At 50.0% G+C, this 17,331-nt stretch overlaps 2 long non-coding RNA genes across 2 annotated transcripts; one reads left to right on the forward strand and one right to left on the reverse strand.

The window, feature by feature from the left end:
* Nucleotides 1-280: 280 nt before the first annotated feature.
* Nucleotides 281-1,833, reverse strand: LOC123599920. The gene is made up of 3 exons (XR_006713352.1): nucleotides 1,619-1,833; nucleotides 665-839; nucleotides 281-575 (listed from the first exon to the last, which is right to left on the reverse strand). It is a non-coding gene; the product is annotated as an uncharacterized LOC123599920 (long non-coding RNA).
* Nucleotides 1,834-13,013: 11,180 nt separating this feature from the next.
* Nucleotides 13,014-16,185, forward strand: LOC123599921. The gene is made up of 3 exons (XR_006713353.1): nucleotides 13,014-13,300; nucleotides 14,935-14,996; nucleotides 15,374-16,185. It is a non-coding gene; the product is annotated as an uncharacterized LOC123599921 (long non-coding RNA).
* Nucleotides 16,186-17,331: the final 1,146 nt, after the last annotated feature.

Consider the following 17,331-nt stretch of genomic DNA (forward strand, 5'->3'; position numbering starts at 1 on the left):
ACCTTTGCTTGAAGTGTGCATGGTTCCCATAGCTTCCTTGTCCAGGACAGGGAGTCCTCTACAGGCAACCTCCTCACCCCCCAATGGGGCTACGTGAACCAGCCTGTCTTCTCGGAGCCACAGCTCCCTCGTCTGAGAAGCAGCAGGGAGCAAAGTCATCTCTGGGTGGCCATGTGGGTTCAGGACGGCTCATACGATCTGCCCGATATAATGCCTGGAATATGACAGGGGCCATTGTGGTTGTCAAGAGTACTAAAAATATTAATTACTACCATTTATTATTATTGATTCTTTTCTTCTTTTTATTGCCACCCACATACCTTGGATTGAATGGATCACCATGAAGGCCATCTGCCCTTTGTGTTTTGTCCCCTGACTACTACCTTCACTGTGCCCCAAAGGCCCAGCCTATCAGCCTGGGCCGACCCCCTATCAGTGAGGGGCCCAGCCCTGCTGATACTCATCGAGGGGATCTCAGGTGAGTTCCAGCCTTGCTGGACCTCTGTTATCTAATCCTCAAGGACGGGAGAAGCCTTCCACATGCACGTCCGGATTTCTGTGACCCTTGCAGACTCCTGTCACAAGAAGAGACCAGACAAGGGAGACATTGAAATGGCCCCACAACCACTGAAGACACAGTGTTTGCCTGGGGCTTCTTTCCCACCTGTATTTTGGACCCTGGAATTCCACTTCCTCCAAGTCGATGGAAAACAAACAAAGAACATACATCTGTGAGAACATGGTGGTCGACAGCTGGAGGAAATAAAGAGCTGGCTGGAGGCAAAACAGCCGTCGTCCAACCGCCCTAAGCCGGCACAGCCCTTTCCTCAAGGAAACCTCTGTGGAGACAACAGATAAAGCCAGTGTTGTATTAGTATAAGTCTATTTTACAAGTCCAAAGTGATTCTACTTCATCATCTTAAAGCAAAATCAATAAGAAACAAGAATGAAAAACACCACAAGCAAAAGGCAGAGACTTGTAGATGAGAAAAAAAGAAAACCACTCTGATAGGAATCTTGATTTCCCATATTGTGGGGGAAACATGGGAACTTTGGTGCAAATGGTAGCACTCTCCAGCCTCCTGTCCTCGAGACGCCCTTCATTCAGGCTGATCCAGAAGCTTCAAAGAGGAGGGACAGGGAACATGTGTTTAAAGTAGAAACACTAAAAAGGACAGACACAGGCCTCATCATACATCCCCAAAAAGTTGGATGAGAGGCACTGAAATTCACAATAGCTCTGAGACAATACAATGGTCACCGTCATCACCCCGGGAGTCACACGCCCCGTGCCTCACACCCTCGGTGCCCCAGCAGGCTGCGGGCAGCATGTCCGGTGGAGAACTGTCCTTTGCTGGTACCAAGTGTGCACCATCTTGAGAGCTGCAACTTTCCTGATCAGTGACACTGGATAGACCATTGAAACACAGGCACCAAGAGAAGGAAGTTCATCCCAAATTCTGCAGACATCTTTATTCATCCAAAATCAGTGGTTTCCAGGGTGTCAGAGATATAACATGTAGGAAAAGATGCCCATGGTCTGAAGTTCTACCACTGGGGACTAAGAAGGCAGGGGCTCTTGAGTCAACCCTGATGGCTTCTCCACCTCCAGTCTCACCTGTGGCCCCTCACTCCTCTGCTTGGAACTCAGGGCCCACCTGCTGCTCCTCTGGGCACTCTTGTGGTCTCCCTTTGCCCAAAATTCCTTTCTGCCAAGTGTTCACACAGTTGGCCTCTCCAGTCTGGGCTCACGTGCCCTTTAAAGGAGGCTGATCTGAAAATTACTCCTTCCCACTCACCCACTACTGCCCCCCCAACCTTGCCAGTTCTGTCCTGTTCAGCCTCTCTCCCTGCCTGGTGCATTGCATTCTATGTACTTCTTTATTCTATTTACTGTTAATCATCTGTTGCTGTCACAGTGGAATACGTTGTTTGTGACCTAGAATAGGAACCTGTGATGGATCATTTAGTAGGTCAGCGTGGCTGGGTCATGGGGCTTAGGGATGTGGTCATACATTATTCTGGATGGTTTTGTGAGGGTGTGTTTGAATGAGATTGATATTTTAGTTAGTGGACTCTGAGTAAAGATTGCTCTCCCTGACATGGGTGGGCTTCATCCAATAAGTTGAAGATCTTCATAGGAAAAGAGACTGGCCTCTCCTGAGCAAGAGTGAATTCTGTGGCAGACAACCTTCAGGTTTTCTCTGGGTCTGCAGCCTGAAGATTTTGGACCTGCCAGTATCCATAATCACGTGAGCCAATTTCTTACAATAGATCTCTCTATATGTATAAATTTTCTGTTGGTTCTTTTCTCTCTGGAGAATCCTGACTAACACAGAGAGCTCATAACTGTTGAGTGAAGGAATGAATGAGTGAAGGAAGGAATAAATGGCTTTGAGAAGGAAACAGGCATTTCCTGTTTGGAAATGGGAAGCCATTCTGGGGCCGGGAGAGAGCCAGCATCCTCGTGGGCTTCTTGGTGCTCTCCCTTTACCATGTGAGGTCTTGTTCAACCACTGAGCCCCCACCTGGAGGCTCACCACCTGGAGAAGCCATGCTGCCTCTTTGTTGTGGGAAGCATTTAAGCCTCAGGATGTCAGGTGTGGTGTGAGCAGATTCTCTTCCTTCGATGGTGAGGAAAGGATCATCCAGTGCTCAGAATCAGAGGACCCAATTACCATCTGTGGCCAGAGACGCAGCCTCCAGAGCCTTTGTTGTCTTGAGTCCACAGTGGGGAGAAGAGTAACTCCTACCTGCGGGTTGTCATGAGTAATGAACACAGGTGATGTGGGCAAAGTCTTTCCAGAGTACCTGTTACAACAGACTCGGTGGTGCTGGATGCGTGCCTTCATCTACTCAGGTTGTTACAACAAAATTACCAGAGACCAGGTGACTTACAGACAACAGACATTTATTTCCCACAGTTCTGCGGGAACAGATTCAGTATCTGCTGAGGACATGTTTCCTGGTTCATCAACAGCCAGGCTGTCTTCTGGCTCCCCTGGGGGGAGGGGGGGAGGGAGCTCTCTGGGGCTTCATGTAAGGGCACTCATCCCTAATGACCTCCCAAACACCCCTCCTCCCAATACTACCACCTTTGGGGTTAAGATTTCAACATGTAAAATTGAGGGGGGGGGACACAAATGTTCAGTCTATAGCAATGTTGTTACCAAAATGGAATATGTCGAATATGCAAGTGACCTCTCTAGTCCTTGTGCACCAGCCCTTCACAGAGCCTTCCATTTAAGGCTCCATGTTTGATCACTCATTGATTCATTGAACCAAGTGCCTACTGTGGCATCAGCCTGGCTCAGGGCTGTGGAGAAATCTGCCCTGGGTATGAACCACCATACCTCACATTTTTGGGGAGGTTGCAAGGGGCAGAACAACAAAGGAGCAAGATGGTACCAGTGTTCTGGAAGAGCCTGGGGGCAAGAGGAGGGACCTAGTTCAGAACCGCTGTTCCCAGCAGACCAGCCAGCATGAGCCCAGAGTTCACCATTATCACATCACACCAGTTGTCACTCACTGACTCATTTCCTGGTGCTGAATTATGAGGCTCAGGAGATTTTCCAATACCCTCACTCAATTCTGTAGATGAGAAAGCCACAATATCCAGACTCCGATTCAGAAACTTGGCGCCACGCTTACCCTTTAGCTATCTGCTTGCCCTCTCAAGTTTCTGGTCAGATTTGTGGTTGGGGCCGGGGTACCTCAACATTCCCATCTTATGTGTCCACTGGAATGGTGTCTAGGTGAGAGAGTACCAGGGCTCTCCTTCCCTGGAGGGCTGAACATTCAGTTCCAATGGCCTGGGCTACACACACCCATCCTTCTTAATTCAAACACCTTGCATGGTGAAGTGTGTCAAACACTCAGAATCAACACAAAATGAAATGTTTGACAATGTGGCCTTGCCACAGATGACATCACAGAAACTTCCATGAGTAAGCCTTCATTCCCTCTGGGTAGCAAGAACACGCCCAAAGCTTCATTCTGCATCACAAGCAAGGTGGTCATGCAGGCTCCTATGGGCACCACCTCCTGGAACTATAATCATAAAACCCAGTAAAACCCGGGGTTCTGATAGGGGGCCTGATCCCCTGAAGTCCGCCTCTTGATGTGGTTGACATTGACCAAGAGTGGCTGAGCTTTGTTATTCTCTATCTGATTGCTTCTATGGGTGTGGATGCCTTTAAACTATCCTCTTTCCTATTTGGGGTCTCTGTTTATCCTTCGAAATGGCCTGGCTAATGACTCCTATTTAACCTCCTGCTTTCCTTTCAGAAAAATGAATCCCATAAAAATCACTAGACTGGTGTCTGAGCAAACTCTTTGGTGTCATAAAATTTTGATGTAGAGGTTTAGCAAACGTGACAGGACGTTTTTGCGTGCCCTTCCAAAGTGTGCAAACTATTTTTGGTGTGTGGGCATTTACAGAATATTGCCAGAAACGAGCTCCCCCCACACACTCCTTTGAAAGGAGAAGAAGTGATGAGTCAGGCCACGATGAAACAGGTTCTGAGTCAGAAGTCATGGGTTCACCAAGTGAAGTAATTCAAGATAATGTTCAGGCACAAAGTATTGGAACAGAGACAACAAGGGCCAGGGGGAGTATGGACACCCAGAAAAGGAATGTGGGTTGTCAGTCACATGGTAGTTGCTTCTACTCTGAGGAGGTGAAAGGGCGGACAGGAACCCTGCCTGTAGTATACTTTGCTCATCATTTCAGTAGAGGAAACACCTGAGGTCAAGTACCATGTTCCCAGGGGAGTCATGTGACCATACACAGGCGCTGGGTGGGGCTACGGGAACGGGGTTCTTTTTATTCCCCACATCACCTGCAGGATTTTGTGCCCTGCATGATGCATTCGGGGAACAGCTACCGAGAAATTTCTTCCCGAATGGTGTCACTTACGCACAGACATGGTGGTTCAAACAGTTGGTGTAAAACAAGACCCAGAGCATCCAAAAGGAGGAATGAGAATTGTCTCAAGAAAGTGTAGCTGACCCTCCCCCACCCAGAGATGAGAGCCAGGATTTGGGGGAAAGAAGAAAATGACATTTATTGTGGGTTCCATGGGGAACAAGCCCGGAACAGGGCCAGACATGTGCAGGGTCACGTCTGTGAGGAAATATGAACACTAGTCTATGGTGGGCTTGCTATGCACCAGGCTTAGCCATTGACTGGCGTTTAATCCTGCATCGACCCATTTTGCAGATGGGGCGAAGCCAAGTCTTGGTGCTTGCCTAGGGAGGTAGGACCAGCATTTAGACCCAGAGCCTCTGCTTCCCACACTGGGCCGGATGCTTCTAATTTACAAACAACTGCTCTCCTTGGGAGGTACTGTCTCCATCCTCCAGGAATGTAAACCGAGAAGGGTCCGGGAGTTTGTCCGAGGTCCCACAAGGACAGCGAGGGGGCTCAGATTCACGTGCTGACTGGCTGACTCTGTCGTTCATGCTCTTTCTGGGACACCTGTGCCTCCTTGGGGCAGCTGGCATGCCCTGCCTGCTGTTCTCCGGTGAGGGACGGCTGGGTCTCCTGCTCAAAGGCAAGGCACCTATTGGAGTGGAGGCCACCTTCACCACAGCTGTCTCCCTACCATCTTCCAGAGCACAGCAGGGCTGTGAGTCTGCAGAACTGGGTTGTCCTTACGCGCATGCAGAGTGTGGGTTTCCTGTTACTACCTCCATTTTCTCCATTATGCTTAAAATTGCATGATCTATGTCGTGCTGTCTTGCCATTGATTCACTGGTTAAATTAGCTGCTATTTCTCTCCCCTGCATTTCAGGCTCCGAGTAATTTGTTTATGACTCAAATGTTCTGTGGGCTCTGAAGGAAAGGCTAATATGCATTCATTACAGCCTGACATGATCACGGTAAATCACGAGGACTGCAGGTCCCAGCCAGTCTCCTGGTCTCCTTGGCACGGTATTCCGTCTTCCACCTGACCAGGGCAGTGCTGCCGAGGCACAAAGTGTACCCAAAATTCATGGAAGGGGCGTGCAGAAGGCGGGCTATTGATGTGTAAAATCTGTAGAACAGTCTCAAACCGAAGCCAAGATTGTACGTCTTGTCCTCTGCATGACCTTCAAAGAGCACCCAACCCTGGCCTCCTCCCTCACTCCCAGGCTCCCTGGGGATCACCATCTGTCTGACGTCACAGAGAACGTGTACAAGTAAAGGTGAATGAGGATGACTTCAAGGTCTTGCTGCTCAGGGTCTCATCCCCACCCAGGGCCTCAGGCCCCCAGGACAGACGTGGCCCAGGTTCTCAGACATGATGCCCAGGGCGTCATCCCTGCCCGCCCCACCGCGACACGCATGGCCCACACTCTCTCTCATGCTTTGTTGCTGTTCCCATTTTGACTTCTCTCAAAGAGACTTGTCCTCTGACCTGTCCACGGGGTCCCCACTGTCGGTACAGCCGCGTCCACCCCAGAGCTCTGTTCCCCACTGGATGGTGTGGTGCTCAAAAGAGTTTCCAGACCCGTGGTCCCTCTCTCATCACACCTCGCCCTGGTGAAGCGTGGGGTCTTGTTCCCCACCCAGCGCCTTCGCAGACAGAAATGGGATGTGCATGCCAATGTGCACGTATGGGACACTTCCTGGTCGCTTATCCCACCAGTCCCTGCAATGGGCTGCATGTTTGTGTCCCTATCAAATTCAAATGGTGAAGTCCTAACCCCCAAGGTGATGGTGTGAGGAGGGGGGCCTTTGGGAGATGATTAGGTCCCGAGGGTGGGTCCCTCACGAAGGGAATTAGTGCCCCCACAAAAAACCCCACAGAGCTCCCTCACCCTTCCGCCATGTGAGGGCACAGAGCAAAGATGCCATTTAATGAACCAGAAAGTGGGGTCTCTCCAGACACCGAATCGTCCTGAGCCTCATTCATGGACTTCTGGCCTCCAGACTGTGAGAGAACAGCCCTGTCAGCAGCCCAGATGGACCCACCATCCAGTGGCTCTCCAACCGGAGACACTGGATACAGATGAGCGATGGGTGCTGTCCACAGAGAATAAACAAGACTTTTAGACTTTCTAAGCAAAAAGAAGAGTTTTGTTGGAGTCCAAGTGAGGACAGTTGCCCAGGATACACAATCTTCACGAAGAAGAAAGTGCTTCCCTCTGGCAAAGGAACATTTAGTGCAGGGCTATATACATTTTTTATATAAAACTCATTAGACAAAGAACATTTCTAAGAGTTGCAGACCTTATCTTAAGTTTCTAGTATAGGCAGGGATGTGTGACTTTAATCTTATGGGAACCAGGGAAATTTCTTACTTTTTCTTATCTTTGTGTTCAGAATGCTCCTTTTCGGTTATTTTCTTTAATGATGCAGATGTACAATGTGTGCTTGGGGCAGGAATAGAGCACAAGTTTTGAAGTTTTGCTGAGTCATTTTGAGCTTGGTAGATGTTGAACCGTAGCTTCCCTGGGAGCCCAGGAGCAGGGCCCACAAACATTAAAGTTAAACACGTCCTTTATGAGTGGAGGTGTGTTGAAGCGATCCCAGGGCATGTCAGGTGTGGCCTTTCCTGGAGGTGGGCCCAGAGGAGCACCTCATCCAGGGGCCTCAGGATGCCAACACAGAGTGGTGCTCCCCAAGGATCTGTGAGTCTGTGTTGGGTTCTCCTAAGAGAACACAAAGCCAGGCCCATTTGTCCTAAAATATGAGGCTCCCATGCTGAAACTGAGCGCTAAGGGACACAGAGCATGCTGACTTGACCCTGGGCAGGTGATGGATGTGAGGGGCAGGTGTGAGAGGTCATCAACAGACAGGGCTCACCTGGAGGACCTCTGCCTACAGATGGTGACCCCATCACTGACATGGGCCTGCGCCCAAGCCCCCCGCCCCCGGCAGCTTCTCATGGTTGCTTCGGGGCACTGTCCTTTCTGATTGGGAAGGAGACCAGACTATCTCCAGTCAACCCACTGGGAAAAGCCAGCTCCTAAAGCCAGAAGCTCAGGAAATGCCCACCGTGAATGACAGGTGCAGCACGTCAGAATTTGTATTTGCAGATTTAATTAGAAACTAGTTTGTGATGCAAATTATGTGGTGCCTAGGAAGGAACAGTGTAGAGGAACGAGGATCGACCTGCTTCAACGCTGAAATCCATGATCCGTGGGTCTTCATGGCCGTATATGCAAAGCCTTATCTGTTTCGGTCTTACAGAATCATGCTTTACTCCTAATTCCACTGACAATATTCTACTTAAAGAAATGTCTAAACAAACCACATGGCAATATGATTGACTATGACTTCCTACCGACAGACCAAGTACAGAGCAATTGCCCAATGCCTTCATCGGTCATCGGAGACCCTAATAGAAAATCTCAAGTCAATTTTCAAGCCTTTATGGGCGTGGTGGGTACAGAGGCAATGCTAGCCAAAGATATCAGAACTCCTGGGACCAGGGTTGAAAATAAAGCTCTATAAAAAATGTCATCACTCTAGAAGCCAAAGCGGAAACATTGCCATCTTACTCTAACTCCTTCCAGAGCTCTCTCTGGGTTGTGTGTCTCTGCATCTTTGTAGGTTGTGATTCACGCCCGGGCCTGAGGCTCAGGGCTGAGTCACCTCCAGGACGTGGGGGAGGGTGTGGCTGGGTGACAAGGGCAGAGTGCCCCTGGCTGAAGCAAATTTTTCCTAATTGCTATCTTCCCCAACCCCATTTAAAGATGCAATGAAGGTGATTACAGAAAGCTCTTTAAGGTAAACCTAAATTAATGGGTTTATTTAAACTCATAATGAACTTTAAACTCTCCAAACCGGTGAGCTCCGGGGCTGGAGTCACTAATTGCAGGGTTGGTGGGAGCTGGGGACCAGTTGCTGGGCCTGGCAGCCGAGCGCTTAGCTGGGGGGGACAGTCCATTCATTATCCGGGTTTCCGGGAAACAGTGACCAATTACTCCATCTGCTCAGCATTTCTCTTCCCCAAACAGACAAATTAAGCCCTCGACCAGAGTCCCAAACATCAAGTCCTCTGGGAGCTAGGCTGCCCCTACGCAGAGAGGCTCCAAATGCAAAAGAAATCAGAAAGAGGTATCTCCGTGGAAGGGTTGCGGGGAGGCCCGAGGCTTGTCAGCTGGGAACAAGGCCAGAATGCTCCCTTTTGCTGAAAGAGATTTTCTCATGCCCGTGGCCAAGCTGCGGACACTCTGGAGGACCCCCAGTGGGGCTGGTGTCCTGGGCCCTGTGCGGGTGCAGGTGGGGATCTGCCTCATTTGTGCTCAGTGACTTCCACTCAGAGCAAGGATGCTTCATTCCCTCGAGGACGTCCTGCCCCACTTGTACACGCAAGTGTTCTTAATATTCTCCAATGCTCTCGAGCCCACGGACACGGTCTTTCACCTTCCTGGGATGGACCTCTCTCTCGCCTGCTTCGTTTCTCAGAGGATTTGGGTCAAGGACAATTTGCTTTCCTGCCTCTTTCCTTCAGACTGCTCTCCCCAAACCGGCCCCACCCATTCTAGACCCTGAGATCACCACTGTGTCTCTTGCCCAAAGGAGCGTGACCATCCAGTTTCCAGAGGGGCCTCTGCTCTGTGTCTGCCTGCACGGCTGGGCATGTGACAGGCGTGCAATAAACTGGCAGAATGAACCTCGCTGGCTTACTCAGGCAATACATCATCAAGAGGCTTAAGAATGCTAGATTTTTCTGGGCCCAGGGCATGTTCTGAAGTTTCATGTGTCAAGAAGCAAGGACAGAGCTGGGAATAACTTAATCATCTGTCCAAAGAACTCACAGCCTGACACAGCTCGGAGTCCCCAGTGCGTTCTTGGTTCCCATCACCTCGCAGGTGCCTGCGTGTGCTGACTGGCGGGCCATCAATTAATAAATACAAAGGCTTTTGCTGATGTGCAGGTACAGAACAGTCACCTGCAGCTGCTCTGTCGTGACTGATTAATTAGGAAAAGACTCCGTGGTGCTAATTGGCGGTTGAGAATTTTTGGAGTTTTAGCATTCATGGTATGCAAACGGATCAATGTCTAACAATATCTAACAAGATCATTTGAAAGTGAGATTCTCCTGAGAAGTGCAATCATGGTTTGGGGAAGCTGTGAGGACCCTCCGTGTTGTACATACTCGCGTCAATCAACACAAAGTTTGTTAGCAATTGTACTAATGTTTTTCAGCAAATGGAGACACAGGCCAATGAATATGCATTAAATGTAATTCTATCTACCTGTTGCCCTCAATCCCAGAAGCAAGGACCATTACATTGCAGAAGTTTGATGAACGTTGTCTCCAGCTCATATGACTTGGAAATGAGTGAGTTTGCCCAGTTTGGGGGAAAGAGGCCCACGTGAGGCTCAGTGGTTTCTCAGTTTCCACGTGGAAAGCTCTAAATTGAAATCCATACCTCTAGGGAGTGAGATAAAAAAAAAAAAAAGAAAGAAAGAAAGAAAAAGAACTGTTGGGCCCCAAAGGGACCATTTCCCATCATAATGAGAATTTTAAATGGCGGGTTTAAATTCTTTGAAAAGCCTTTCAGAAATGGGTGTGCAAGTGATGGCTCCTGAATTACCAGCAGAGATGCAATTAAATTAGAGAGAGAACATGTCACTCCAAGTTCCCAGCCTGAAGACCCTTTCCCTTGTCCCGGGAGGAGGGAGCACACATGGCACACACAGCCCGGGAACCTAAGGGAAGGGCCCTTCCAGTCACCCCAGCTGCTGCATTTGAATCCAGAAGGGAAGGATGCACCATGAGAGAGCCAGAAAGCCGCATAGCATTTCTTCCCGATGCACCCACCTCTCCTCACCTGGACACAAGCTAGCTAAACCCGGGGTAGGAGGCTGTCCAAATGTTAGCAGAAACCTCCCAACTGCACCCACATGCATGGGTAGTTCTAACAACCGTTCCCTGAGCGTGTACAGGTGCAGGGCTCCCTACGTGCCCCACGTAGGTCACCGGCTTACATGGTCAGACTCTCTGGGGTAGCGCATGCGGTCAGCTCCCCATGTTCCTGGGAGATGGGGAAGCAGCCAGATTTGGGGATGTGGTACTTGAAGGAGCTGGAGGCAGCCTGCCTCCTGGGTTAGCTTCTGGTCTCCATCAATCCCCAGCTGTGCAGGTGGGTGACCTTCTGAGCTTCCTTTACTTCCCCTGTAAAATGGAGATAATAAGATCACCTGTCCCATGGGATTGTTGTGAGCATTGAATGACCTCATCCTTGCCTTGCACGGCCTGGAAAAAGCACCTGCTGTTATTCCAAAGGTTACGTTATTTGGCCATTACGAGTAGGCAATGGGGGAAGTTGAGGTTCCAACCGATGCGTTCACCTCCTGGATGACCTCTGTATTATGCTGAGAAGTGGGGGGAGGGGTTGTTTTGATTTAAACACACGTGGTGAGAGAAATGTAGCTTCTCTGAGTAGCCTCAGGGACATCGGTTGTTTTTCACCCTGCGAGGCCCAAAGCTGGGGCCAGAAACATGGTAGGTAGGGCTGGCTCGATAAATGTTCAGGAATCCAGCCCAGGCCATCCTCCTTAGTGGGATGTACAAGGCTCCCAGTAAGCCAGCCTCACCTGGACTCCCATAGTCATGGTCACCCAGCCCCCTGTTTATCCTGCCCAGACAGGTGGCTGGTCCTAGTGCACAACAGAACAATGGCCTCCAAGGTCAGCTCCTGATCCCTGGGATCTAGAAATGTTACTGGATTTGAGAAAATGGTCTTTGTTGATGTAAATAACTTAAGAACCTTGAGACAGAGATGTTATCCTGGGTCATCTAAGTGGGTCCAAATGCCTCCACATGCGCCCTTACAGGACACAGGCAGAGGGGCATCTGACACATGCATGGAGGACAAGGCCTTAGGACCACGGACACAGAGAGCAGAGCAACACAGCCATAAGGTAAGGGCCGCTGGCAGCCACCAGGACACAGAAGACATAGGACACGTTCTCTCCTAGAGCCTCCGGAGGGCACGTGGCCCTGCAGACAAACTGAGTTTGGACTTCTGGCCTCTGGAAATGTAAGAGAATAATTGTGTCTTCTTTAAAGCTGCTCAGTTGCTTACGGCAGCCGCGGGAGCTCACACACACGGGTCTCTACACCCCCTGCCTGTGAACACGTTGCTTTCTTCTACCCGTAGGACACTGTCCACCTTCGTGTGTCTAAGTGATGCCTACAAGGCCCTCAAGGCTCCCCTTCCTCCAGAAAGCCTGCTGGGACCATGCCTCCTGGTCCTCACCCCTCCCACAGCACCCGCACTGACACAGCCTCTTTGCTTGTTTTTCTCCCCAACTAGACTAGGGGCTCCTCGAGGACGGGGGTCGTCCTCTCTGCCAGTGTCTGACCTAGGGCTGTGGATGAACAACTGCATTCTCTCATTCCTGCTAAAAGTCCCCCACGAGGCTGAGCATGCTGCCATTGAAGAAAGGAACACAGAGACGTCAGGAGTCAGCACTTCGGCTGCTCTGGAGTGTAGCAGGGAGGTTAGGTTTCCTGCAGAGTCTGCAGATAGTTCCTCAAAGCCACCGCGCACGCGGAAGACAGGCTGGGACATCCCACAAGGGCAACGATGATGGCTGCGGGATTCCTGGAGAAGCACGGACCTGTCTCCTAAGACGAGAGCCTAGTGCTTTGCACAGAGACTTAGATGCAGAGCAGTGAGACTTCACAGGCACTCTGTCTTGTGCTGAGGAATAAAAGGAACATCCCCATCTGCGTGGGGGCTGCAGGAATGGGCGGAGGATGACCCTTACCATTGAGGTCACACATTGAATTAGGACTTGGATGAGCCACTCTGTGCCTTGGGTGAGGTCACTCAAATGCCCTGCCTCTGAATGAGGGCCTTGAACTCGGTGGTGCTTTCACATCCTTTCAACTCTAAAATAAGATGATATTTAACAGGAGCCCTGTGCACTGACAGAACTGGCGTGGCCGTCAGTGGAACAGCCCCGTATTGTTGACAGATCTGGCCAGATGCCAGAGATGCATGGCCTCGCCTCTGAGGGTCCTTGAAGGCCAGCCTCTGGACAAGGGACAGCAGTGTGTCCAAGCCCGTCGGGTGTGGCTTCCTGTCACGGCACAGAAAAAGACCCTTGTCTGCACGCGCCACTGCTCTGCCTCCAGGGCACTCGCTCGCGCTCTGACCACGCATCTGAATCCCACACGGGGGCTGGGGCGGAAGGAGGATGTCTAGGACACGTCAGAACGTGGTACCTGGGATCTTGTTAGGTAGGAACCGGGGTTTGGTCTCCTCGGCCAGGCTTCATCCTTCCTCGGCCCTGGGCTCCGTGGATCCTTGGGTGCTGTTCAGATGCCATTGGCAGCAGGTGCAGAAGGTACGACTCAAAATGGGTCTCAAGCAGTAGGGTGTGGACTGGGGACAAGAACTAGAACATTGGGATCCAGGCAGAACGGGATGCAGCTTGTGCTAATCTGGGCAGCAGCAGGGCTCTGTGGAACATGCGTGTCGTGTCGCTCGTTCTGTGGTTCGCGGTGGGTGGGTCCTACTTCACTTCTGTAGGACTCAGTCCCCACCTGAAATGTGCAGATGCCCCAGTCCTTTCCCTCTTGGGTGTTGTCCTAGGTCTAAACATGCCCCTCCATGATACCATGTCAAAACCCTGAATGCTACCCTACTGGAAAAAGAGTCTTTGCAGACACAACTAGAATTAAAGATCTTGAGATGAGGTTATCCTGGATTGTCCCAGTGCAGCGGGCCCCAAATCCAATAACCACTATCCCTGTGACAGATCCACAGAGGAAAAGGCAGAGATTGAAGTGGTATCACCACAAGCCAAGTGTTGCCAGCACCCCCCAGAGCTGGAAGAGGCCAGGACCCTTCCCCAGAGCCTCCAGAGGAACAGAGCCCTGGGGACACTGTGATAGTGGACTTGCAGCGTGCAGAATGGAGATCATAAATGTGTTTTAAAAGCCACCAAGTTTTCAGTAATTTGCTGTGTACGTCAGCTCTAGGGAACTAACAGGGGGGTTATGAGGATTAGGTAAATTAATTCTTATCAAGTGCTCAGGGAGACATTCAAAGCAGAGAGCTCAGGGCGCATCAGAGATACACAGAGCCTGCGAAACGCAGCCGTGACTTCTTACAACACGGGTTTCCATTCTGTTGTTATGTGTCCTCCTGATAGAACGGGCTTGCCCCGTGTGAGATTTTGCTGTGTGAAGATCTTAGTATTAGTCAATCCAATAAACGGGACATTTCCTCTCAGAAACTGTTCACGTAAAGTAAAGTGGATGGAAATCGCCAGTCACCTCTCCCCTTAGTTTACTAAATAAATAAGCCAATGAAGAAACCAACATATGTTGAGTACCTACTCCATGCCTGACCTGATGCTAACTTAATCTATGATGCGTTATTCACCCTCCCAACAGGCACGTTCATTAATTCATGGGGTGTTTACTGAGCGTTGACCCTGCGCAGGCTTTTATTCCAGAAATGGGGATAAAACAGTGAACTGAACATCCAAAACTAGACAGGGCTCCCTGTCCTCACTGGGTTAACTTTGGTCTGGGGGTAGAGGCAATGGGAACATAAACTGAGTAGAGCAGCAAAATACATTAGATATGGTGATGAAGGCAGAGAGCAATACAGTAGTGATGGTCAGGAGGGACCCCATGAGCACCATGCCCAATGGCCAAGGCCCTAAAGGTGAAAGAGAATCCCAGGGAGTGCCAACGGGTCAGGGGAGGCATGGCTGGACAGGGATGGTCCCTTGGTCCTAGGACTGGGAAGAAGCAGCCGGGGAGTGGAAGGAAACTGAGGAGGGTAAGAAAGAGCCAGGTGGAGGTGTGTTTCTGGAAAGCAGGGGAGGCTTGTGGGGTCAAACGCTGCCTCAAGTCAAGGAATGTCAGCCTTTGGGCTGACCGCTGATGGGATCACGTCAGCATCGTGGGGGAGCCTCAGGAAAGCTGGAGGAGAGTGCCAACCCTGCCACACCCCTCTCATTAACAGCACCTCTGTTCTCTCTGTGGAGCTGTCCAGTCAGTCAAGACCCTCTGTTTCCGTTGGCCAAGGTAAGGTGTGGTGCCCAAAGCACACCTCCTCCCTCTTCTCCTCTCTCATAGACATTCTCTTCAACTAAAACACAGCAAACCAAACCAAAGAAGTCATGATTCATCCCATCTAGACGCACCGTGAAGCAACCGTCCATTTGTCCTTCCTCCTGCTAGTGTGGGGCTGCTCTATCTCCTCCATTCTAAGACTTTTACCTTGATTCTACCATTCCATGTCGTTTTGTGAACCAGCTCTTTGCAGGGGCCAGGTTTTAGCCAGCCAGTCAGCTTCTGAGGGTTCCATCCAAAGAACCCCAATGGGCAGGAGACAGCGAAGCTACAATTTTGCACTAATTTCTTCTTATTTCAAATTCTGTCTTCTTTCTGCCACGCCACAGCTGCCTCCTTTAGAAGCTGCTCCAAGAGGAAGCAAGATCTTTATAAGAACAGCATGGTCAGAAGCCAACACCATCGGACAACTTACAAGGGGTCTCCCAAGATCCCTCCAACTTTTGCTCAGACTTGGGCCCACGGGAGGGGAGACGTCTTGGATTGGCTGTGCACCTGCCGGTCAGCCCACCGGATGGGAACGTGGCCAGGGCGGGGGGCGGGGAGGAATTGCACCCTTGGCTATAACTCAACAGGAATGTTCCATCCAGAAATTTTGTAGGTTTTTTGTTCTCAGGAAACCTGAGAAGTCATCTCACTTTGTGTATCTTGGTAAAGGAACCAAGTTTAATGTTAAGCCGTGTGTGTATGTGCTCATCGTTCCGGGGTGACATTTCTCTGCAGCAGGTGGATTTCCCTGGGGGTGGTTGCAGTAGAGACCGCCCCCTGGTATCAGCAGTCCCGTCACTGTAGACACAAACAGGACATCTACTTCAGATTTCTCCCTGGGTTATGCTCATCCCCACTCAAAGCAATATCTGAATGACACCTTTCTCCAAACTCCACACCACAGACACACACCCACCTGCACACACGCACACACATGCATACCACACGCACACACCTGATTTTTCTGATCACTCATTTACTTTTTGGTGGGTTTCATTGTCTAAACGCTCCCAATTATTCCCTACACGTAATAAAGCTCCAATCCACTCCTTTAGCCCCCAACTGTGAAGGAAAGAAAGTGAAACAAAACTTTTGATTTGGCCGTGTTCCCCTCCTAATTTCATTATGCATATTAAATTTTTACTGTCGACAACCTTGTTTAGAGGGAAAATCATTGGTTTGGCTTTTTCTTAAACTATCAGATGTTTTATAGACCTTCTAATGGCGTGTTTGGTGTGAAATTAATTATCAAAGATTCGCAGAGAGTTTTAAATTAGATTTTTTCTGTTCTTCAAGGCAAACAACTGGTTCTGTTTTTGTCACTAATATAAGGTTCTCATTGCTGCCTTTTTTCCCCCTACAATGAAATGATAAAACAAATCTTCAACTTATTTTAATGTGCTAATTGAGGGTTATTACAATTCATTTTCCTTGCACAAGCAAGTTAGAAGGGATTTTAATTGCCTCCTATACAAACATGTATTTGTAAAGAGAAATGATATATAAAACTAAGGGCCTGGAAAAACTTGTTTGGGCAATGTGCTAAGGCAAATCTATGGTTTTCTGAACAGATACTTAATGCCTAAACCAGTTTCCCTTTTGGATTGCGGATCCATATGTATGCATTGGTGTCAAAGCTCTGCAGAGATGCTGGTAGGAGGTAGAAAGATCCAGAAAGAGAAACAAATACAAGATGACTTCAGAGCATTGGTGCTGCCCCGCCCGAGAGCGTGGGGTTACTTCGCAACAGGTACATGTATCCCAGTGTGGATTAAATGGTACCTGCAACCCTCCAGTGTTGCCGGGTCCCACGCCTGGGGACGCCAGAAGATGTGCCAATGTGGGCGGAGTTTTACGCTGAGGCGACGGATGCATGTCCTTGGCTGCCACTCCTTCCCCTGGCCTGTCCCTATCACTTCCCCCTCCAGTGCGTCGTCAAGCCTCAAACCTGCCGGAGCTAATTATTGTGTGGGATGACAGGTTGAAAGACATACAATCAGAAAATAATGATCAGATAATGCTTCTCATTAATAGTTCGAGTCCAGAAAACACTGCGGGAAACAGTCGCAAGACCCTGGCTTCTGGAATCTGGATTTCTGCTTTGAGGCTGGGGAGGCACTCCCTGTGGCACCTTTCTGGAGTTAGAATCCCGGCAGAGGCTGGAGAGGTGCTGTGTTGTGGGAGGTGATGGGGGAAGTGGCAGTGAGGAGACTTGGTGCTTGTAGACATCCTGCCCCTGCCAGGTCCCTAACCCCATCCTCTAACCACTGACTGCTGCAGACTTGGGGGTGCCCCTGGG

This window comes from Leopardus geoffroyi, chromosome C1, assembly GCF_018350155.1.
Source record: "Leopardus geoffroyi isolate Oge1 chromosome C1, O.geoffroyi_Oge1_pat1.0, whole genome shotgun sequence".
Lineage (NCBI taxonomy): Eukaryota > Metazoa > Chordata > Mammalia > Carnivora > Felidae > Leopardus > Leopardus geoffroyi.